The sequence below is a fragment of the Patagioenas fasciata genome, chromosome 4 (assembly GCF_037038585.1).
Source record: "Patagioenas fasciata isolate bPatFas1 chromosome 4, bPatFas1.hap1, whole genome shotgun sequence".
NCBI classification, from domain to species: Eukaryota; Metazoa; Chordata; class Aves; order Columbiformes; family Columbidae; genus Patagioenas; species Patagioenas fasciata.
Genome location: NC_092523.1, coordinates 20903684 through 20927886, shown reverse-complemented (window position 1 = coordinate 20927886; position 24203 = coordinate 20903684). Strand labels below are relative to the sequence as shown.

General features: G+C 37.2%; 1 long non-coding RNA gene across 1 annotated transcript; it reads left to right on the top strand.

Moving 5' to 3' along the window:
* The first annotated feature begins 275 nt into the window (after positions 1 to 275).
* Positions 276 to 3782, top strand: LOC139827904 (uncharacterized). The gene is made up of 3 exons (XR_011739032.1): positions 276 to 335; positions 1866 to 1934; positions 3619 to 3782. It is a non-coding gene; the product is annotated as an uncharacterized lncRNA (long non-coding RNA).
* Positions 3783 to 24203: the final 20421 nt, after the last annotated feature.

The following is a 24203-nucleotide window of genomic DNA, read 5'->3' as shown; positions in this document are numbered from 1 at the left end:
GAAGTGCAATTTGTTCAGTTATGTTTGCTGATCATTCTTTTTTAACCAATTCAGCAAGTACAAATAACACAAAAAGTGGAATAACTAGCCAACATAGAAACATCTAAAGTGCACACACTTCCATTTTACAATTACACCTTAAAGAATGGTATTAATTAGAATCTTCCATGTATGCGTAAGGAAACAAGGGTTATATAATTTTTTTTTTTCCCTCAGAAATTAAACATTCACTATTGCTCACTAGACTGACCTAGGTTTCTTCATTCATCTCTTACAGGAAACACCAAGAAGGACTTGTAGTTAATCTGAAGCTGTTGGTCATCCATGTCACCAAGGTGCCTCAGTCAATAGCAAATTTTCAGTTATGTTATGTGCAATTATTAGAAGAAATTTTAAAAAGTCTGCAAGAAAATACTTTAAATTCCCTTTTTTTGTTTGTTTTTGTTTGTTTCTTTGTTTGTTTTCAGAATTTGGAAAGATACATTAATTACTTTATCAGATAATCAAAGTTGGTATGAATGCTGCTTTAGTTTTCATCTGTGAAACACAGGACAACTGCTTCACAGCAAGTTCTTGTGATTATTGCTTTGGAGTAGGGGAGAGAAGCTTCCACTAAAACTTGGATCCTATTTCAAAGGCATTGAGCAAACACATTACAGAACAATCCCTCACTCAATTATTTTTCACTTTAAATAAATAAAAAAGAAAATAGCTGATAATTAAAATGGTTATATGACTTACTAAGCACAGTCAGTTGGTCAAAGGAAGGTACAGAACAGACTGTCAGGTCTTGGTCCAGCTCCCAGATGTGGTTTGTGGAATAATCCTCATCTTTTTTTCTTCAATATTTTTTTCACTGTTCTAAAAAGACTCTCATTAGAAAACATTTTCACACTGAATTCTAACAACTCTAGCATGGTCAGGGGGCAATGATAACTTTAAAGTTTAGCTTCATTTTTAGATAAGGCTGGGCAGAAAGCCAGGAGACACTCTTTAGTTTACCCTTCTTTTGCCTGGTCTGTTCTCTAGCATGTCGCAGCTTTTACCTTCAGTTCCTGGAACAACATTTACAGTAGACTAATCTGAAAATGCTGGTATAAATTTGACTGGATTCCCATCACGAAAGATTGAATATTCTTTTACTAGAAAAAATAAAACATTATTAAAAAACTGTTGAGTGGTTTTAAATATTTTTTTCTTATTACTGAAGATGCAGATTTCTAATAAATCTACCATCATGGAAAGGAACAGTTAAAATTCCGAGTAGTGCAATAGCAATGCATTGTTATGGTAAGAATTATAACTAGGATTGAAATGATACCCAGTTCTCATCATCACTTGAAAAATGTACTCTGTCCTACTAATAAAAATAAAAACTTAAATGTCTAAATCAGTAACTAGTGATATGTTTTATTTCAGCTTTGAAAATATTACTGTAGTCATCCAGAAATGCACTATTTCATAGTCAGTCAATAAAAGATGCATCACAACTTTATTAATCCTTCCCTTTTCCCCGGTTCCATATACAATATCTCTAACAGATCTGTGAATATAAAAATCTACTCAAGCTGCATTATTTAGCTTTCTGGCACAGTCCGTATGTCAGTATAATACTAAATACACTTTGTTATGTTCATGCCTACTGTCTTGGCCAAAAATTGAGAAAGAATGCCTAACAATGTGAAACAGGTCAGCTTTGGATGTGATTTCTATCAAAAATAAACAAAAATCACTAAATTTTATTATGAAAGGTGGCATAAATCATTAAGGAATATATGAAATGGCAATCTTAGTACAGTGCTACTGAATAAAGGTCGTCAGGACCTAGTAATTTTGGTTTTTTCTCTTCTTTATTCCATCTACAGGCAGGAAGAATTCTTTAGACATGGTGTGACCATTGGAATTAGTTCAAGTTTACTTCTTGCTTTAAAAAGGTGAGCTCTATGTATTAGAGTTACATAAACATAAATGCAATGCACCTTAGTTTGACTTTCTGCAAGCCACTGTTGCTGACAAAGATGATTTTTGATAAATACTATTTGATATTTCTCACATAATTGTCTCACAGACATTTTCATAAATCTTCCTCTTTTTTATTTATTCTAACAATAAGGGCGGTTGGAAGCTCTGGGGAAAATTTTGATGTCATCTTCACAGTACAGCTAAAGGGAAAAAAATGCAAGCTATGGGAGCTTCTAACATTTTGGTTTGCTCAAACTTTAAAATCACAGTAAGAACTCTAATACAGGTTAAAGGAAATAGGACAAGTTTATGAAACTATACTCTTTATCAACAGCTTCAGAAGCATCTCATTTTTCATTATAATAATAGCTAAAATTTGAACTTTGAAGTTCTTTTCCTCTTACAGGGAAAAGTTAGCTTTCTTTCATGGAGTTATTCTTTATAAAGAAAGCAGACAAAACATCTGTTACTAATTATTATTTATTCGTATCACAGTAACACTAAAAAGGACCTAACACAAATCAGAGGTTCCATTGTACTTTACGCTAGAAAATACCTTCAAGGAGACAGTCTCTTCTTCAAAGCCTTTACAGACAAGGCAGTCACATTCTTTCTTCTGAAGATTAGAGATGAGGTATTGTAGCACAGAACAATTGCATTTCTCCAAGTTGCACAAAAAGTCTGTGATAGAGACAGGAATTAAACTTAGATATTCTATGGATAATCTTAATTCTTTTATTACTGGATATCCCTTCATTTGCAGGTATAAAAGTCTCCCTGGATAGTGATCCTAACCATGGAGGTTAAAGGAACCTTTTGGACACATAATTTAATCTTTTGTACCAGTTTAATCCATGAACAAAATAGGAAATCTCTTCTTAAACTGCAAGGAGATAATATGCATTTTGGATTTTTGTTCATACATGTAAAAACCTTTTTTTTTTTTCTTAACAATTCACACCGTACAGGTTTGGATTTATGCTTCATTAGGGTTTCATTTTTGCACTATTTCTTCTGTGATGAATCCTGTTTCACAAAATCTGTGTTATTTGATTTCCTAATAGGCTGGATATCATTACAAAATATGGATCAATACTGATACAGGCTTTCCTTTCCTGCATATAATATGCCTTCAATACGCATGGAATACTCAATGAATAAATTACAAAATACTTTCCAAATTGTTTATTGATCCTTATGCAGCACAGGGGGACAGGAAAGTGATGAAAACTTGAGTGAAACTAAAATAGAGGAGATACAGAACTTGAATCTTTATAAAACTCACAAAGTAAAATGAATGACAGCACGTTTCCTCCAACACCTGCCCAAGCTGGTTGCATGTGTATATCTGAACTATCATTAATAGTAATTTGAGGTCCTCTTTTTGCCACCATTACTACATTAACTGGAACTGGAAAATAATTAATGGAGGAAAAGGTAGTCAATTATTACATTAATCCTACATCAAATGCAGGATACTCTTCACTAAGGAAAGAGGAAGACACTTTTAAAAATATTCAGTGTCCACATTTTGTGTACAAATGCAAAGGAGAATAGTGTTCAGGTAATTTGTTCAAAGCTATTTCTGAAACTCAGATTAACTAAATGTGTCTCTGCAGAAAACTCACATGCAAATATGTATTTATAATATCACAGAACGGTTGAGGCTGTAAGGGACCTCTGACAATTATCATGGCCAACCCACCTGCCCAAGAAACCTCACCAAGAACCGTTTCATGAGGGCCATGTCCAGACAGCTTTTCAATATCTCCAAGGAGAAAGACCCTACAGCCTCCCTGTGCAACCTGTTCACAAGTTCAGTCACCCTCACTGTAAGTTTGCTTTTTCTCCATGCTTAAGCAGAATTTCGTGTATTTCAGTTTGTGCTCATTGCCTCTTGTAACTGTCTGACTGTGTCTTGTTTATATTCTCCCTTCATATACACTGATAAGATTCCCCCTGAGCCTTCTCTTTTCTAGGTTCAACAGACCCATCTCTCTCAGCTTTTCCTCATATGACAGATGCTCTGGCCCCTTAACCATCTTAGATGCCCTTCTCTAGGCTCTCTCCTGTAGTCCTATCTAACTCTCATGCTGGTTAGCCCAGACTGGACACAGTACTCCAGATGTGGTTCAACCAGTGCTGAATCTGGTGCTGGATCATCTCCTTCAACCTGTTGTCAATACTTTGTCTAATGCAGCCCAGGATACCATTAACCTTCTTCGCTGCAACAGCACGTTGCTAGCTCATGTTCAACTTGCTGTCCACCAGGACCCACAAGTCCTTCTCTGCAAAGATGCCTTCCAATACACTGGTGTTTGGGGTTCTTCCTCCCCAGGTGCAGGATTTGGCCTTTGCCTTAGCTGAATTTCATTATATTTCTGTCAGCATATTTCTCCAGCCCACCAATGTTACTCTGGATGGCAACACATTCCTCTGGTGTGTTACCCGCTCCTCCAAGTTGTGTATCATCAGCAAACTTGCTTAGGGTACACTCTACCCCATAATCCAAATCATTAATAAAGGTGTTGAACAAGATTAGAGCCAATACTGATCCCTAACAGGGTACACCACCACTTACTGGGCTCCATCTGGAGTTCATACCACTCACCCTCTGAGCCTGGTCATTCAGCCAGTTCTCAATCCACCTCCCTCACTGTCTGCTCTTCCAGTTCCTATTTCATCAGGTTCTCTAAAACGATCTTAGGGGAGAAAATGTCAAAAGCCTTGCTGAAATCAAGATAGGCAATATCCACTGCTCTCCCCTCCTCTACCAAGCCAGTTATTTCATCATAGTTCCCTGGGTCCTCCTTCTTGCCCTTCTGGAAGATAGGAGTGACATTTGCTTTCCTACAGTCCTCAGGCACCTCTTCAAGTCATTCATCAAAGATTATTGAGAGTGGCCTTGTAATGACATGAGCCAGAACCCTCAGCACTCATCAGTGCATCCCATCAGGGTGCAGAGACTCATGTATGCCCCGTGTGCTTAAGTATTTCCTGGCCTGATCCTCTTCCACCAGCAGTACATCTTTCATGCTTCACCCTTTCCTCCTGGTGTCTGGGCCCTTAGATTTCTGAAGACCAGTCCTACTTGTAAAGACTGAGGAGGGCACAGTATTTAGTACCTTGGTTTTTCCGTGTCACCAGACCTCCTGCCCCATTCAGCAGCAGGCCCACGTTTTCCCTAGCCTTCTTTTTGCTTCCTGTTACTTACAAAAATGTGTGTGTTTCTTCTCATTATGTGCTGCTCCTGATTCATTATTTCTCCTATGTGATGTTTAGTCTCGACATATTTCCTCTGCAGTGAAAATAAGCAATTTAACCTATGACTTTTTCCCAATATGGCCAGAGTATCTTACAGGAAAAATAAATAAATAGATAGACAGACAGACAGACAGATAGATAAATTCTACCTTTACAGGAGTCATTTACAGCATTTTTGTATTTTAAAAAAGGTCTAACACTACTGTGCTATCAAAAAGACTTCTCAAAAGAAACCTCTTCTTGACTGCTTGTTTGAAATCTCTGATTCATTGTATGGGCCCAGAGATGAAGTCAAGTTAGTAAGTTTGTTGAAACAAAGGTGCCATGTTAAACTGTATTTCTTCAGCTTTTTTGTTATAATTGTCTACACTCATTAAGTTTGACCAGATAAAATTAAGACATTTTGAAAGCAAACTGCAGCTAGGCAGCAAATAATCATAAGCACACTAGATTGTTTGAGATAAAAATACATTTGTTTCATATTGTAATGTCAAAAAAAAATTCTTACATTCCTCCTATGCAGTTGTACTCTTTAACACATAAAATGTGAACTTCACAGTATCACAGTATCACAGTATGTTTGGGATTGGAAGGGACCTCAAAAGATCATCTAGTCCAATCCCCCTGCTGGAGCAGGAATGCCTAGGTGAGGTCGCACACGAATGTGTCCAGGCGGGCCCTGAATGTCTCCAGGGAAGGAGACTCCACAACCTCCCTGGGTAGCCTGTTCCAGTGCTCTGTTAGCCTCACTGAGAAGAAGTTCTTTCTCAAATTTAAGTGGAACCTCTTGTGTTCCAGCTTGATCCCATTGCTCCTTGTCCTATCATTGTTTGCCACTCAGAAGAGCCTGACTCCATCCTCGTGGCACTCACCCTTTATATATTTATAAACATTAATAAGGTCACCCCTCAGTCTCCTCCAAACTAAAGAGCCCCAGCTCCCTCAGCCTTTCTTCATAAGGGAGGTGCTCCACTCCCTTCATCATCTTTGTTGCCCTACGCTGGACCCTCTCCAGCAGTTCCCTGTCCTTCTTGAACTGAGGGGCCCAGAACTGGACACAATATTCCAGATGGGGTCTCACCAGGGCGGAGTAGAGGGGAAGGAGGACCTCTCTTGATCTACTAACCACCCCCCTTGTAATACACCCGAGGATGCCATTGGCCTTCCTGGCCACAAGGTCACAGTGCTGGCTCATGATCATCCTGTTGTCCACCAGGACCCCCAGGTCCCTTTCCCCTACACTGCTCTCTAATAGGTCATTCCCCAACCTATATTGGAAACTGGGGTTGTTCCTGCCCAGATGCAGGACTCTACACTTTCCCTTGTTAAATTCCATCAGGTTATCCCCCGCCCAACTCTCCAGCCTGTCCGGGTCCCGCTGGATGGCAGCACAGCCTTCTGGCGTGTCAGCCACTCCTCCCAGCTTAGTGTCATCAGCAAACTTGCTGATAGTACACTCAATTCCCTCGTCTAAATCATTAATGAATATATTGAATAATATTGGCCCCAGTACTGACCCCTGAGGCACTCCACTAGACACTGGCCTCCAACTGGATTCCACACCATTGACCACCACTCTCTGGTTTCTCTCTTTAAGCCAGTTTGCAACCCACTTCACTACTCTATTGTCTAGACCACACCTCCTCAATTTAGCTGTGAGGATGCTGTGAGGGACTGTGTCAAAGGCTTTACTGAAGTCAAGGTAGACCACATCCACCGCTCTGCCATCATCCATCCACCTTGTTACATTCTCATAAAAGGCTATGAGGTTGGTCAAGCATGGCTTACCCTTGGTAAAAGCCATGCTGACTGCCCCTAATGACCCTCTTATCCCTGATATGCCTTGAGATGTCACCAAGGATAAGCTGTTCCATTACGTTCCCAGGGACAGAGGTGAGGCTGACCGGTCTATAATTACCCGGGTCCTCCTTCTTGCCCTTTTTGAAGACTGGAGTGACATTTGCTTTCCTCCAATCCTCAGACACCTCTCCCGTTTCCCAAGACTTGGCAAAAATGATGGAGAGCGGTCTAGCAATGACTTCAGCCAGCTCCCTCAGCACCCGCGGATGCATCCCATCTGGACCCATGGATTTATGGATGTCCAGACTGCTTAATTGTTCCCTAACCCAGTCCTCATTGACTAAAGCAAACTCCTCCATTGACCTGGCTTCATCCGGTGTCTCAGGGGTACAGGATTCCCCAGGACAGCCTCCAGCGGAGTAGACAGAGACAAAGAAGGCATTCAGCAATTCTGCCTTCTCTGTGTCTTCTGCCACCAGGGCACCCACCTCATTCATCAGTGGGCCTACATTGCCTCTGTTATTAGTTTTGTCTGTTATGTATTTGAAAAAGTTCTTCTTGCTGTCCTTGACCCCTCTCGCCAGCTGTAATTCTAAGGAGGCCTTGACTACCCTAACTGCCTTCCTACCTCCTCTAACAGCAGCCTTATATTCCTCCCAAGTGGCCAGCCACTGCTTCCATGACCTGTAAACTCGCCTCTTCTGCTTGAGCATACCCAACAGATCCCTATTCAACCATGCAGGCCTTCTGGCTCCCTTCCTCGACTTCCTACGTGTGGGGAAGTTTGAAGTCTGTAAGAAAAAAAATATGGAGACAAATGTTTCATACATATACAGTTTGAATTTAATGCTTTCAAATTTAATGAGTCACATGTTTGTCAGAAAAACAAACAAATAAACCCTTTTAAATGAAGGCAAGAAGAGGCAGGAATTAAATCAATGAGAGACCTGAGTTTCATATGGAGATAATTAGGAAAATTTACAGACATGACTAAGTTACTGATGTTAAAATGGATGTGACTTCAGATGACAGCTTGAATCACCCTCCCAAATCTGAATATTTCCCTAAGAATTAACTGAAATATATTCTCCATGCAAAAAATAAATAGAAATACAAGGAAGTTGCATTAAGGCTGTTTTTTCTCCACTGATTAAATATATAACAAAAATATATTTTCAATTAAGCCATCTACTTCAGATTATTTTCTTCTTATATGTAAACTTTGGAGTACAGATCAGATGGAAAGTGTATCTCTTTTGAACTTCAGTTTAGCCTGCTTGCCTAATTTTTAAATAAAATCTCTTGAATTTTATATAGTTAAATAAATATGAACATAAACATAAACATAAACATAAACATATACATCAAACTATTCTTACAGTGCTATTTTTTACTGATCATGAAAAATAAGGTGTTTCAGGTTCCTGTCATCTATAATTACCTTTTCCATGGACTCACCATATTAACCTTGTTGAGCCACCATTGCAACAGGCATCCTAAGGAAGCATAATAAACAGTAACATATCCCAGTATTTTCTCTCCAGAAGCAGCAGATTCCATTTGGGTAGCACACATAAGTCCTTCCACTATCTGCTGTCCATTCTCCTCACCTTCTCCCAACATTGACAGAACTGCAGGGAGCACATCCCTGACTTTAGTATCTGTTATTTATCAATCTGCTTCCCAGGAATCTGATTAATCCTTTTTTGAACCTGCTTGGTATTATTTATCTCCACAATCTTCAGTGGCAACACGTACCAAAAACTCACTAATCACTACGTAAAGCAGTGCTTCTGTTTATCTGTCTTAAACTCTCATCCTGCCAGTTTCAGTGAGTGTCTTCTTATTCTAGTACTGTGAGATTTTATGAATTTGTGAATTTGTGAATTTTTATGCAGCACATTTGCCTTATCTGCTATCTTCATGACTTTGTCAACATTTATTATCTCTCTCTCCAGGTTTTTCTTCCCCAATCAGAAAGGCTCAAGCATTTTGAACTTTTATTGTAAAACAGTATTTCATTCCTGTAATCATTTCAGTTGCCTGCTCTGCATCGTTTTTCACTATATTATATATATATTTTTTTTTTCTTGAGATGCAAGGAAAAGCATTACCTCAAGTAATCCAGTGCATCAATGTTTTTCAGAGCAACAAAATATTGGTTTCTGGTTTAGCCTCAATATTTTTCCTGATGATGCCCAATGTTTTGTTTGTTCTTGAGAACATAGTGCACACTGAGCTGATGATTTCAGAAAACTGACAGTGAGGAGTCCAAGATCTCCCTCCTGAATTGTGACTTACACTTCTGAGTTCACTGTTATGTAAGCATGATTTAGGTTGCACTACCTCGCATTTATTCACGTAATGCATCATCTGGCATTTCTTTGCTCAATACCTCAGTTTTGTGATGTCCTCATGGGGTTTCTCACCATCACATTTCACTGCCTGAAAGACCTCAATAGCATCTGCAGACTTGTATATTTAATTACATATTCCTTATTCCAAGGTCATCCATGAAAATACTGAATAAAAATGAACCTATTGCTGATCCATGGACATCCAGACTCTTCTTACCCCTGAAAAGGAATTTAAAAGTAAGTTGCTGGAAAGTTGTAGCCTATCCTATATCTTCCTATCCTGCAAAACCATTAAAGTACCTTTTCTCCTAACACATAGTAACTTAATTCCTTAAATGGTCTTTGGTGTAGAGGCTGTTCAATGATTTTAGCTTCCAAACTCATACATATTATGTCTTCTGCCTCTCCTTCACTCACCTGCTCACTCACACTCTCACACAAATCCATGTTGCCTGGCTCCAAACACAAGGAGTTGACAACTGTGCTTCATTATGTCATTATTCATGGTAGTTTGTCATTTTGCAAGAAATGGAAGACAGACTTATCCCATAGATGTCAGAACTTCCTTTGAAGTCCTTATTAAAATAAAAGTTAGGCTGGCAACCTAGCAGTCCTCTGACAGCATGGCTGTTTGTAGTAGATAGTTTACCCAAGTTCACCAGAAATTCAGCCATTTCCCATCTAAGTTCCTTCAAAACTCATGGCTGAATGTGAAATGGTCCTAGTGACATATCCACATTTGCTTGACATCATGTGATCATTGGATAAAACGTACAAAACTTCCCTCCTTAGGGATAGCTGTATGGATTACAAGTCAACTTGCTTTTCATTTTTTTACCTCTTTTGATTCAGGAATTCTTCAAAGACAAAAGTTAGGTATTTCAGATGAAATTATTTTTGCTCACAAACATGTGCCCTGAGGTTCATAGAGTCTAAACCAAGTTAGAGATTCTAAAGAGATAAGAAGCATAAGATTTTTGTTTTGGTGTTTTTGTTGTTGTTTTGTTGGTTTTTGGGTTTTTTTTTTTCAGGAAAGAAGGAAATAAACCTGGGTTCACACTATCATATTAAAACAACAAAATCTCTAAGTGAAAAGGGAGATTTATCCTCTAGCTATGCTTTGAAAGAAAGCAGCAGTTGTCACTACATGCTTAGTAATCAGTAAGTCTGAGGAAGCTTAGCAGATCATAACCCTCAAAGGCAGAAGACAGTAGGTGCCTAGTTTCTGGATCCCTGAGTTAGGGCTGAATTGCTGAACTACCAGGATTGAGATACTTCTGACAACTGCAGTAACAGCGATTTAAGCATCTGGGCAACTTTAAGGTCAGGAACTGAAGTGCTTACAGATTACAGGCCTGTCAAATATAAAAAAGAGCTCTGTGGGAGCTCTGGACCTCACAGGTTTAGACTAAGACTTCAAAATATGCTGCTCTTCGACTTCAAGTACTTAAATTCTTTCCAAGATCTTGCCTTTGGTGACTTTGTCAAAATTTGCTTTGAGTTTCCCCAGCAATCACATCCTTTTGAAGTAGCCAAATAGTTGTGAAAAAATTATAAATCTCAGAAAAAATGTATGCATTTTTATCCCATAAAAAAGACTTAAAATCCAATGAGAATTATGTTTTATATTTTATATTACTTAACTATGCTTGTAATACAATATGTAGTACAAATGGTATTGACCGCTACAGAATTTAATATCTGGTGTTCTGATAAACTATAGATGACTATATGACACACTGTGTCATAGATATTTATAGAGTTTAAAATATTTTTCCAATCTTAGCCTTTGCCTAAAGGCACTAGCAAAGAATATTTTCTAGCCAAACTGCAAGTACCTGTGTATTTGTTGCAGAATGTCTATATTTTGTTGTTAGCAACCTTGAAAATAATAGTCATTTAAATTCCAAAAAGTTTTTCACGGTTTCCAAAGTTTCTAAATGGTATACCATATATGTATAACTCATATATGTATGGCATATTATATATGTATACATATTGTTTATATTAGAAAAGTATTTAATTATATTTCCCTTCCGCACACTTATTCTGTTGTTCACCATCTGTATCTTGCCTGTTTTTAAAATCAAAATTATCCTGTAACATAAATAACTCAGAAATACTTTTGCCTTTTAATCACAATGAGAACCTAATCTAATAACCGATTTTAACTTGATTAATCTGGGTGATACTCCAGAATGAATGCATAAGTGATAACACTGTAATAAAGAACCTATAATAATAATAGTAGTTATTTTACTGCAAAAAATTAGTCATCAGCCCCTGTCATTATAACAAGACTTCTGATATTCACTGAAGATGCTCACCCATCTGACAAGAACAAACCAAATAATCGAGTGGTATTTGTCCATTAATTCAAATGCTTATAAAAACTTGATACTCTTATCCGCATCAGAAAAATCCATCAAATATTTGATGACAGTTTGTACACAAATTCAAAGAATTACAGCAACCTGTCACTTCTTAACTCAACTTTGTTAATTCTGAACATTTTCTTACAAAAGCACTGTCATTTGAAACTGAGAGCATCTATCACTTTAAATCCTTGTCTATTAAGAAACAAAGTGATAAATGCATTTTTTTTCTCCTCTTTATAGAGCACAAACATTGATTAACTTACTAGCAGACAGACTGGTAGCCTTTGAGCCCTAGGAACCATGACAATCATCCAGTCTGGCCTCCTATATTCACACACCACATAAATTTCTTCCTTATAATCCATATGAACCCATATCTTCTTTTTTTTCTTTTTTTTTTTTTTTTAGCTAGAACACCTTTTTTTATAAGACATTGGAGTTATTTAAAGTTTTCAGGCAGTGAAAATCCACAACTTCTCTAGATAAGATTTTATAAAAATTAGTTTTACTTTCAGAAATATGCACTTTCTTTTTCAACCTTGAATTTATCTAGCTTCACCTTGAAATAAGAACCCTGAATCTCATTATACCTTTGCAGCTAAATTAAAGAGCTTGCTTTCTGTAGTGTCTTCCTCGTGAATGTGCTTATAGATAGTGTTCAGTAGGTTAACTGTTTGCCACATGTACCCAGCAGTTGAACTTCAAAACATGTACTCTAGCCTACATTTTAATATCCAAGAACAATTTTATGATGATCGTATAAAATGTTGCTAGATCAGCATGACCTTCATGTAACATTCAAATAGAGCACATCCATATTCTTAGGGAAAAAATAACTTAATATTCACTTTTGGTTTTTATTTGACACCGAATCCTGATGCACTTGACCCTAAAATATTGACACATTTGTTATCTACCTTCGTGTACGGTTTCCATTCAATATATACTGATTGCTATATAAAAGACCTGCATGCGAACGCTGTTGACAAGGCATTGCCATTAATTGTTATCACACAGAGTTGAGAAATAGAGAATTGGATTGATTTTCTATCTCTGTGAGACAGGAACAAATTCATCAAAGATTGCCCATCATCTCCGTAACTGCCAAAGGAGCTACGGTTAGGTCAGGAAAGATCACACACAGTGTTTTGCTTTCAGCATCTTCATCTTCATGTTTATATATTGAGAGAAAAATAGCTTTTTACACTTTTAGAAGTAATATTCTAAAAAAAAAATATTGTTTTTAAGACAAATACAATGTTTCTGCGTATTCTATTCATCTCAACATATTTTTTGACCCAATTTATACTATTATGTAATTTAACACAACGGAGGAAGATCAGTAGATCAAAACAGCTGGTGATGAGATCCAGGATCAACACCCTGCATGGTCTGTGATTTTTCTTCAGACTAGCTCTAATATGGTCCCCTGGAACAATGATCATCACCATATATATGCTATGGGGGATCGGTCAATTTTTTTAACCTTTATGGTGATGAAGTACAAAGCTAGAGCAGAGCTCCAAGTTTAATTTCTGTCATGGAGGGACCCCGAGGCTAGTTTAAGGGACAACAGGGTCCAAAACAACTTCTATTAAACCAGTGAGAAACAGGGTTTTAGCACTCCAAAAGTGACTTAAATACAGGCTCGGATATCAGTTGAGGAAAATTAGTAAGGGGCAACAATTAATACAACAAGCGGCTTCACCCAAAATAATGCCGGAGCCATCTCTGAGTCCGGGAGGAGTACACACTTGCCTGAACATGGTGCGGGTTTAAAGATATACACATGCTCGTAGTGAGTACGGAAAGTTAGTACACTCGCGATTCTGCGAGGGTAAATTTATAATACACTCACAATCTTGTGAGGGTTAATTTACTTAAATGTGCAAATGTGCACAGAATATTACACATGCTTATGTGGAAGCACGGGAGGAAAATACACCCGTGATTATGCGAGGATTAATTTTACACGTGCTCGTATTGAGCACGGAAAGTTACACGTGCTGATGTGCACGGAAAGTATAAATATACTCGCAATCCTGCGAGAAGTTTTACTCACACCCGTGGCAGCAAGGCAAGTGGAGTCTCCATCCCGGGGAGGGGGCAGGGCTCTCAGCAGCAGCATCTTGCTCGTGCTCCGAAAGACCCACGACAATGGGCAGAGTCTCGACGAGAGTCCCATTTTTTATATTGGCTGATCAGATCTGACTGTAGGCATTCTAGAAGCTTCTCTGCACCCCCACACTGGCTGTGGGGTGCCCCTGAAGCCTCCAAATGTCCCCCACACTGGCCACAGGCACCCAGCAGCTCACTGGCGCCTCGGTACTCGCTTTCCTAATGGCCCTGGCCAGAGTGCTCTGGGGCCAAACAAAAGAAGCTGTTAGCCTCAAACAGCAGAGAGAGAGGGAGATGTGCCTACTCCTTCCATACTGAAGGAGGGAGAGGGAGAGAAGGGGGTTTGCATCCTGCCACAATTTCCACTAACAGGCAACTGATTTGTGTGCACCAAAACTTCTCTTTTAATAAAAGAAATGTGTACAAACTGCAACTGATTGAAAGATCAGTTTCAGAACTGGACTGCTGCTTCACATCCAAATATTGAGGGTACACGCATGGAATAACAGCTGTTTAGATACCTGATCAAGGAACAAGTGCCTCCAAAACATGGAGGTATATGAATTAGAAAAAATAGTTGTATCATTATTTAATAATTTGCTGTGCTTTCTGGAGTGCCAGACAGAGTTGTCCATGTTGTGTGGGAGCTGGTCAGAAAGAGAGAACTGTTCCAACATTTATTATCCTACCCACTGAAATGTGACAACTCTATGATTAAGGTTTATATCAAGAAAACGTCTGGTCAAAATATATGATACTTATTCTAGCCCCTAAAGCTGTCTGCTCAGGCACTGATAGACCACAGAAAGAGAAAATCCCATAACTTCACAATGTATGTTTGAATTTCTATTTCTTTTGGCTTCACTTCTCAAGCCATTACATCCAGGAAGAAGCTATATGAATTTTTCAGCCTGATTTCAGAAGTGACCATTTAAGAAGCCAGCTCCTAAACTCAGAAGATTTAGTTTGCACTTTTAAACTTGCATGAGATGCTGTAGTATCAGTCCTCTTGACTAAACTAGCAGTCAAGTGTATTCTAAACTCAACCAAGCATCTAAATATTCTAGCGACCCTGTATACAGCGTATTATGAAGCCTTAAAAAAGATTATTTGGCATTCTTTAAATCATCGTCATTGCCCTTTCATTAACTGCTTACTATAAAAATATAGAAGTATTGTAGATAAATATTATTCCCTGAAAATCAGGAAGTGTACTACTATTTAAAATCATACAAGTTGGCCTAAATTTTGGTGACAAGATTGTGGTCACAGTCACCAGAAATCACATCAAATAATCTATAGTTGCTTCTTGCTAATCACCATTGTCTTTGCCTGATGCACAACAGTCTTTTGGAGCCAAAAGACCTAGTTTTAAAAACATAGGCTATTTCTGCTTCCTTTTATTCCTTTTATGATATGTCATGATGCTTTTATTGCCACTCTTCTGAAAAAATATTATCACCAAGTTTAAAGGTTTGAACAGTATTCATTCCTGTTTGTTCTTTCTCATAAATCCTCTAACTGGATTTATGCCAAAACCTGTTTGAAAACTTTTCCAAAGGGACTGCACAAAAATGCAGCCTATACAACAGTATTTTCACCCTCTTAGCTGATAATTTTGTAATCTTGAATGTTTTTAGTTATGTAGATGACAATGTTCCAAGTTGATATATTTGTAGGTACTGGGGGATTCCAGGTGTAATGTTTAGCAGATACACAGCATAATAATAAAGCTTTTTCTCAAATATCTCTTTCATTTCACCACAGATTATTTTAAGCAAGCACTGTGAATACAGAATTCTGTTATTTTAAGAAACCTTATAATATGTTCATACCTTTGTGCTGCAAACTGACTTTCAGATTCCTACAGTAAAACAGTTTTTAATGTATAAACTAAGGAAGCTGATGCCTTCTACTTTTCAAATTATCTTTGGAAATAGAGACACTGAAATTATGTAGAAGGAGATCCAACTAACATTTTCCTGAGCAGGGAATAAGCACTAGTTGGTATAGTGTCACACCAGATTATATCCTATGAACACTACCTGTGAATTACAGTAGTACCCATTAGCATTGTCGTGGTCACAAGTCTGTCAGCTGTCTCAAGAGAACTGTTATCGCCAAAAGGTGTGGAGAAGTGGGGATGTTCAAGTTCAGCCACTGACATGCATTGTTGCTGAAAAATTTAGTATACAGATTCTACTCTGTTTTTTCATGTATCTCTTTGCTGTTCTGCTATTTAAAATAAGTTGTTGTCCTATTCACAACCAATGTGAGAAGGATGCTGTTAGATTATGTGAAGAAAAGACTTCTCTCCCCACACACAGACCTGTGAGGCACAGGTTCTGGCAGGGGAACTTAAATAACCCCATGAAAGAAATGAGCCTCTACCCACTCCCCCATCAACCAGGGGTGCCCCAAGGGAGCTTGAGGCTGGGGATGACACCTCTCAGACTGAAAGAGGTGCAGGATTTGTGATGGGATGCAGAGGAAAAGCTTCTCAACATTGCACAAGAGTTATTATGAAAAGTTTAAGGGAGAAGCCAAAGACAGGGAAAGGGAGGGATCAGGACACCTTGAAGAGGAAAAAGTAATGGGAAAATAGATGAATAAATACCTGGCTTCAGGTTGTGGACAGGGAATATGCTCAACAAAAGAGTTTTCTGAATACACTTTGGTTTTAGATGAAACATAAAAATAAGAATAAACAAAACATATTTTTATACAAAAATACTCATTAAATATTATACCAGTTACATATTACATTCTGTGATATTTTCAATGTATCATATTGATAGTTTATATATGTCTAAGGCAAAAATGACTGGCTTGCAAATGAGAATTATGCTCATAGAGTTACTTCCATTCAGTTTGTACAACGGTGGCACTGTAGCTATCATAATCAACTGAACTTATTTTGAGCATATTCAAAATATAGCAAAGTTAGATGAATAAGTACATAGCATAGAAAAGCTCAAATGTTTTAAAACTATAAAGGGCCAAATACTGTTACTTCCATAAGGTCCTCTAGAATAGTGAAACTACCATATATACATCAGACAGGCAGAGGTTCAGCTTACAGTCAACATTAATATTCAAGGCTGATGAAATCAATAAACTGGCTCTTTAAGATGTACATGTATTTAAAACAGCAATAAAGATTACTGCCATCACAGCAGAGATACTGGAAGGGATCATGTAAGCATTAAGTATCTTTATGCAAAGTGTAACAGATACCTCTAGATAGCTTGATCTAGACTTCTAGGGAAAAAAAAGGCATTCAAGCTCACTTCTTTTTAACTCAGAAGTACAGCAAATATTTTTTTACCTACTAACAGAAGAATCTATTCGCAGCCTTTAACTCTTTTCTGAACTGAACACACAGAAATTAAAACTCTACAAAACCTTGAAATCTTTGCAAGCTTCAGTGAAGCTAAGGAGCCAGGGAGCTATTGGGGAAGCAGACAGTACCTCACAGGACAAACCTATATTGCATAACACCTGTATAATATTATATAGCATATATTAAACCTTCTTGGACATCTCATACTCTGCAGTAAATTTTACTCCCACAGGTAGGTCTAGTACAATCATTAGATTTTTTCACATGAATGCAAGTTCAGTGGATGCAGAAAATTAGTTTCTGCCTCAAGTTTCCTTGTTGCCATAAGCATAAATCACACTATGTGAGTTTAATGTAGATTCCTGTCATTTAACAGGATAAAGTTTTTATTAAAAAAAAAATTAACTTTTGTAATTCTTTTTTTTCTGTATGTCTGCAGACACTAACTAATAGCTACAGATTCATTTTCCCTTCTTCTTGATACAATAAGTATTTAATGTGTCTCTAGTTTTAAAGCTTAGAATATAAATGCCTGTACCAGTTTTATCACTAATACGAGGTCTCCCAGAAACTACTTAATGTCTTTCAGCCCAGACTCATACCTCCCAAGTACAGTCTGAGTTAAACCTCTTCTCTGTAGCCAAGAGGAACTGACTCAGCCCGCCAGCCTATTGGCTCTAGTCAGTGGGTTCATTTTGTAGGTCTCATCTAAAAGCTGTATAATGACACAGCAGAGGATTCTAGAGTTGTGTGAACAGAAGAGGGAAAACCTTTGGGTCATTATAAACCTGGGTTCCAAGTTTTACTTCACTTTTTCTCCACTGTATCTATTGACTAATGCACAAATACTCCAGGGTGGAGAGTCTGTCCCCCACCTGATACCACCATAGCTTAGTTCATCCCCTTGCAAGGAGGCAGTGGACACAGTGTGGGCTCCTCCATCTGAGGAAGCTCTGTTGCAATCTGGGTGCACACCACTTCTGCCCTCTGCCCTCATCAGCTGGGCTTTTCATAGCATGGACCACAGCCTGCTGCTTTGCACCAGGCATTAGAGGAAAGATGCCAATAGTTTCTTGGCACCCAGAAGAACAATTCATCTGCCTAAGTCCGATTTGAAGCTGTGAATTCCAGCTTCACATAGACTGCTAAATCCAGGAGAAAGTGAGATTTCAGGATATGTTGTTACTACTCCTAAAGCTGTTTGCAGAAATTGGCCTTAATCCTCACTGAATTCACATTCTATTACAAGTCAGCATCTGAAAACCCTGAGAAAGCTTTTTGTTCTCTAATTGAGATCTATTTTAGCTCCAGTAGTCATAGAAAAACATCAATGGAGCTGAGGGCTCCTCGTATCCAGTTGGAGGTTGCATTTAATATTCTGGTCAGTTGTCTTTTGTATATGGATTTGCTAGATAACAGAGCTGCCAAATTAAATAATCCAAAAATTAAGAATAATCATGTATTTTGTAATATTTTAACCATTTCACTTTTATAAATGAGAGTCTTTACACAAAGGATTACCTTCTCTCCTACTAAAGCAATTGATAAAGAATTCTGCACTGCACATAAGGTAGGTCTGGCACTACTTATTCTTCGCACATTCCAAAAAAATTGCTATATCTTACAAAATAATTTCTAGCAGATTCTTATGGCTAAAGTGGGACATCACTTTCGGTCTTCAGGCTTTGAATGCCCTCAGGGGCATAGATTTACTGTAAATCTATATTTTTCAGAAGCAGTCTCTAAATTTGAGATATTTTAGTCCATAAATGTTCAGTTTCAAACAAATCAGTTGAAGTTTTTGGGAATAATTACCTGTCTTTCTATTTGCTATTGTTACTTCACACAAAGGATTAACTTTCATTCCAGAAAGGAAGACAAGTTGTGCGCTACAGTATCAAAGAAAATTACAAAAAAAAAAAAAAAAAAAGCATCTGCAACTACCAATTAACATGTCTGTAGACATAAAGGATTTCAAAATTAACATTTTTCTTTCAGACTGAAGTTTCCTAAGATTAAGTCACAGTAAACAGTAAATAGCATGGTATGTGAATTAGGACAAAATGAAGAAAAGCTAACTACAAAGGTAGTCTTACCTTCCCAGAAAGCTGTGTTTGTGATATTTTATTGTTTGTAAGATTTGAATATTCCAGTAATGCTAGTTTGCCCATACTTACTCCCCAAAGCATGAGAGTAAGAATTTGGATTAAAACTATATTCCCCTGTTAAGTATCTTGCCAAAATTAATGGAGATTACAAACTAACTCAGTTTGCCAAAGTCAAGTATTGTACATGTTTAGACCTGTCTTGGCCTGGGGAACTAAGTCTCTTATTTTGAAGTGATTTTGTGCATCAGGCTTACAATGCTGAGTCTGGTATGACAACTTTGGGTTGCCCCTTTTGAATGTGGATTTGGCAATATAAACTAAAGTGATAAGCAGTGACATTTTTATAACGTTAGTGCAAATGAGATTACTAGTCTCTTAACAAAAGTGGTTAGCCAGAATTTGGGGATCTTAAGGTTGTTTCTACCAAAGCACTGAAAGTCTATTTTTGTTTTAATCTTATTTATGCAAAATCACTTCTACTGGAAAGCGCTGGAAACCAAGAGACAATAATCTTTCTTCAAAAATATGAATCTGATAAGCCAGTAAGTTTATTGTACACAAAGCGCCTCTGTTACTTTGCTGGACATATAGGTCAAGAAAAAGACTTCACCAAGTACAGAGACCCTTCAGGTGTGGAAATGAAATACACCATTTCTTATAATTTTTGGAACTGTGAAAATAATACTGCTTGTACCACATTTGGGCACTCTGAGTAGGCAGCCTAAAGGATTCGGTATTCATGCACACCTAGATCAGTGGGCATCTATAGGATTTTGATTTCTAACTTAAGCTTAGAAAAGGATATCTGACACCAAAAAGCAGCTATCATAACACCATATTCCGTGTGGACCTTGTTTTCACAGTTTCAGCATGCTTTGAACACACGTTCGTCTGGCGTCCTCATTGGCCTGTCACCTGAATATCACTTGGACTCAGTGATAAATAGGTGCCTACCAAGTGTCTCACACTGAGGAAGCTCTTGGCATACAAAGAGATCAAAAGCTATACTGCTGACATGGCCACCATCACTGTTGGACATTTGTTACTCCCTGTACAAATTTGCTTCTTTCACAGCCTTGCAACAGTGGTAAGCTTTGAAATCTACTGCTTGTGCATTACACGGAACCTAAAATTATTTTTTATGTCATTGCTTAGATTTGAGGATCTGACAAGGAAATTAAGATTTGAGATGTCTAAACTGTTTCCTAGATAAAGCAGTTTCTTATGTTTTATTCTTACCATTAAATGTAAGTGGTGAAGATTAAAAATATAAAAATAGACTGATCAGCTATTTTATTTCTTTTCATAATTTTCTATCTAAAACTGAATTAAAATGTTATTATAACAGAGCTTCTGAAGGTCTGTCCTGCTATGTCAAACATAGCCAGTGTCAGCACTACCACCAATCTTTTCAGTAAGCCTGCTCTGCTAACATTCTGTCCTGCAGTATTTTTTTGTCATAACCCATCATTTCAGAGAGGAAGCCTCATTTTCCAATCTACATGTTTATGCTGCTATATTTCAGGATATCACTGTTTGAATGGGATCAGGCAACCCCAGCAGAACTCTAAGAACATTTATTAATATATGTGCTCTTTATGTCTGTGTACATATCTATACATGTAAAATTAGGTAGGAAGAAAACCAGTGCATAAACGAAACACCTGCTCTGAGAGAGGCTATCTGAGAACTGGTAGCTACAAGTCAACGTTCTTCCTATTCGTGAATATCAGAAGAAATGGGAAAAGTACAGTGCGCACAAAGTATAATAACATCCCTTGCGAATTCCAGTAGCTGTCCTTTGCGCTGACTGAAAGCAGCCCACTGAAAACTTTACAGCACTGCATACAATAGTGAAAAGTATTACTTACTACCGTGTTTCTTGGGTTGGCATGCTAGTGTGCAATAACACATTTCTGTACAGCACTGATATATGTGGATATCAAGTAACAGAATGCTTTCACCTCCAGTATCCAGGGCAGAAAGAAGGGACCATCACCCTACCAGAGTAACTTGCAGCTACAATTTCAGCAATACCCATATTGAAAACAGCCAGATCATAAAAAAGTAATACAATTTTACAGTATAGATCAATATGATAAGCATTGGTCAGTTATCAGAGGAAGACTCCAATAAACAGCCTTTAGTACTTGTCTGTATCTATAAACTTGAATATTCACAGTCACTCATCTTTGGTATCTACACGTCCAAATTAGATTTTAGGGAAGAATATTTAAGTATTTATGTATCAGTGGAAAATTTAGGTGCTAGACATTAGAATGTGGGCAGTTTAGCAAAACTTGCAAATCTCAAGAAAGGTAATTTTAAAAATAAGCAATAGTAAATAAGTACCTATTTTCTTAGGATAGTCGGGAATAGTATGATTATAAATCATTTTATAACTTTACTAATTGTGTAACTGTTAAATTCTGGTAATCCACCATTTCTGTAGAGGTACATTTTAAATGACTAATCTGTTTATCAATTCCACACACATATTATTCACAAAGTCAGGTTATAGTAACACAGACAACTAGAATTGTTCATGCTTCTTATAAAAGAACATTAAACTTTCTTTGAAAATTACTTTTCTCTCAATGACAACTAATAAAACTTTTCAGTCATCACTTGTATTAGAGAAATGAACACTTCAGAAAATGTATTTTATAATCCTTTTAAAATAATGGTTTACTAAGAGTTATGTATTGCACTCAAAAACAATTGCTTGCTTCTTTTTCATTTTAATGTGGACAATTGAATTCATAAATACTCATTCCTCTAATATCAGGTTATTTTTTAAAATTATTTATCTATAGAATATTGGAGAAATGATCCTATAAATGAAGTTGTACCTATAAATCTCACCTAAGTCCTTGTTTGATACAAAGTCATATCATAAATTTTTTGTCTAAGTTTTCTGAAAAACTCTCTAATGCCTGGAGTTTCTGCCTGATAACTCTAAAAGCTTTTCACATGCTAACTCATCAAAATGAAAATTTCCAAAATGTTTACTATGACTTTTCAGTTTCCATTTCCTCAATCGGGGCTCCTTTTAGCCTGGTCTGTCTTATGAAATAGCAGAGATTTTTAAGCCCAGGAAAAACTCAATTAATTTTTACCACGGACTAGTAGCAAGCATCTTCATAACATATGCAAGTAAGGTGTCATTTCAAAATGGTGTTTAAATATAGTCCAGACAGACATTCAGATCTACTAAAGAACATGTGGCTCCATTGGACAACTTGTGGGCCCTCTGTTTCAAAAAGTTTCAAGTTTTCTTAACTGTTTTTAAGACTGTTTTAAAAAATTTCTGTGTTTTTTCTGTTGTATACAAGGACCACACAGTAAAAAGACCACTTTTAATTACCAGCAAAGTGAAGGATTTGCACCCAGCCTTTAAAAAGCAACAACAAAACAAAACAAACAAACAAGAAAAAAACCTGTAAGCCACACAAAGATAACATGAGAAAAGGACAGAATCAACCAGCTAAAACGGGGCCCTCCTTCAAGTATTAGTTTACTAGGAGTCACGTAAGGTTGAGATACAAAGGACACATGAGCTTCAGTTTCCCAAATACATCAGGCCTCTAAGAAGGACTAACAATGCCCTATAAATTCCATTTAAGGATCCCCTGTGTAATTCAAAAGAAGTAACCACAAAAGAATCTGTCAATACAATTCAAACGATTTCTTTGGATTACAAAGCTTTTAGTTCCAGAACAGAAACACACATGATATACACATAGTAGATAAGTGAAACTATATTATTATCTAATGCATTAACATTCTCGTAATCAAAATTCTTCATGCCACGGATGTATCGTCTGAGTCCCCAATGAACCTCATTCATGTGTGACTAAATTATATGTATCTGAAACCACTTTTTGCAGGACCATATAGGAGATCTGAAGCAGAAGAAAGGATAGAATTCACTTGTAAAAAGCAGCACTGGACAGCTGGCCTCTCCTACAGTTCTCTGTCTTTCTAATATTATTAGAGTGGATAAAATTCTGATACGTATAACAGAACAAGCAACAGGTTTACAGAAAACACAGCTGTTTCTCCCCATAAAAACAGTAATGTTAACATACTACTAGTGGTTATTATAGGAACCCAGTTAAGGTTGTCTATACTTTAAAACAATTGTCACTTTCCTTTAATGTATGTGGACTTCTGTTAATGCATTGTGTTACATCAACTGAGAAGCAAATTTTTAGTCAATATGACTTTACATATAGCATCTGTAAGGTACTTGCTTGCCTTTGTCTGGTTGTCTTATTATAACAAAGAGAATTATTTGAAGCAGTAAAGGTATTCTTGAAACTTCATCATATTTGAAGTACAGTACATGGTTTATAATACCTAGTAGACGTGAAATGAAGTAATTTTTACATACCTTAAACTCTGAAAAACTCATGAGCAAGATATATTAGTATCATGGTAATATGTTTCTGCCTGTATAACAGCAATAATGATGACACAATGCATTTGTAGAAAATGAAGTTCCCTATCTGTGTTTCAGTCCTGTGATCTAACTTCTAGCATCATGAAACATCAAACTATCCATAAGCAATTACAAATGATCTGAAGTCAGTGACATTGGATGAATTTCAAAAGAGCAAGAAGAGAGAGTCACCCTATAATCTCTTAATCAACATCTTCTAACTTAAAAAATGACACTAATATCAGCCACTTACTCATTGAAATATATCTATGAATATTTTCCTTACTAACATATAGCAACTATAATTAACGACCTTTATTTTCCAAGTAGAAAGCTTCAGGTCCAGGATGAGAGGCAAACTTGTACCATTTTTTACCAGTGTCAAATATAAAGGTCAAACAGGGGACATTTCAAAAGTCACAACCCATA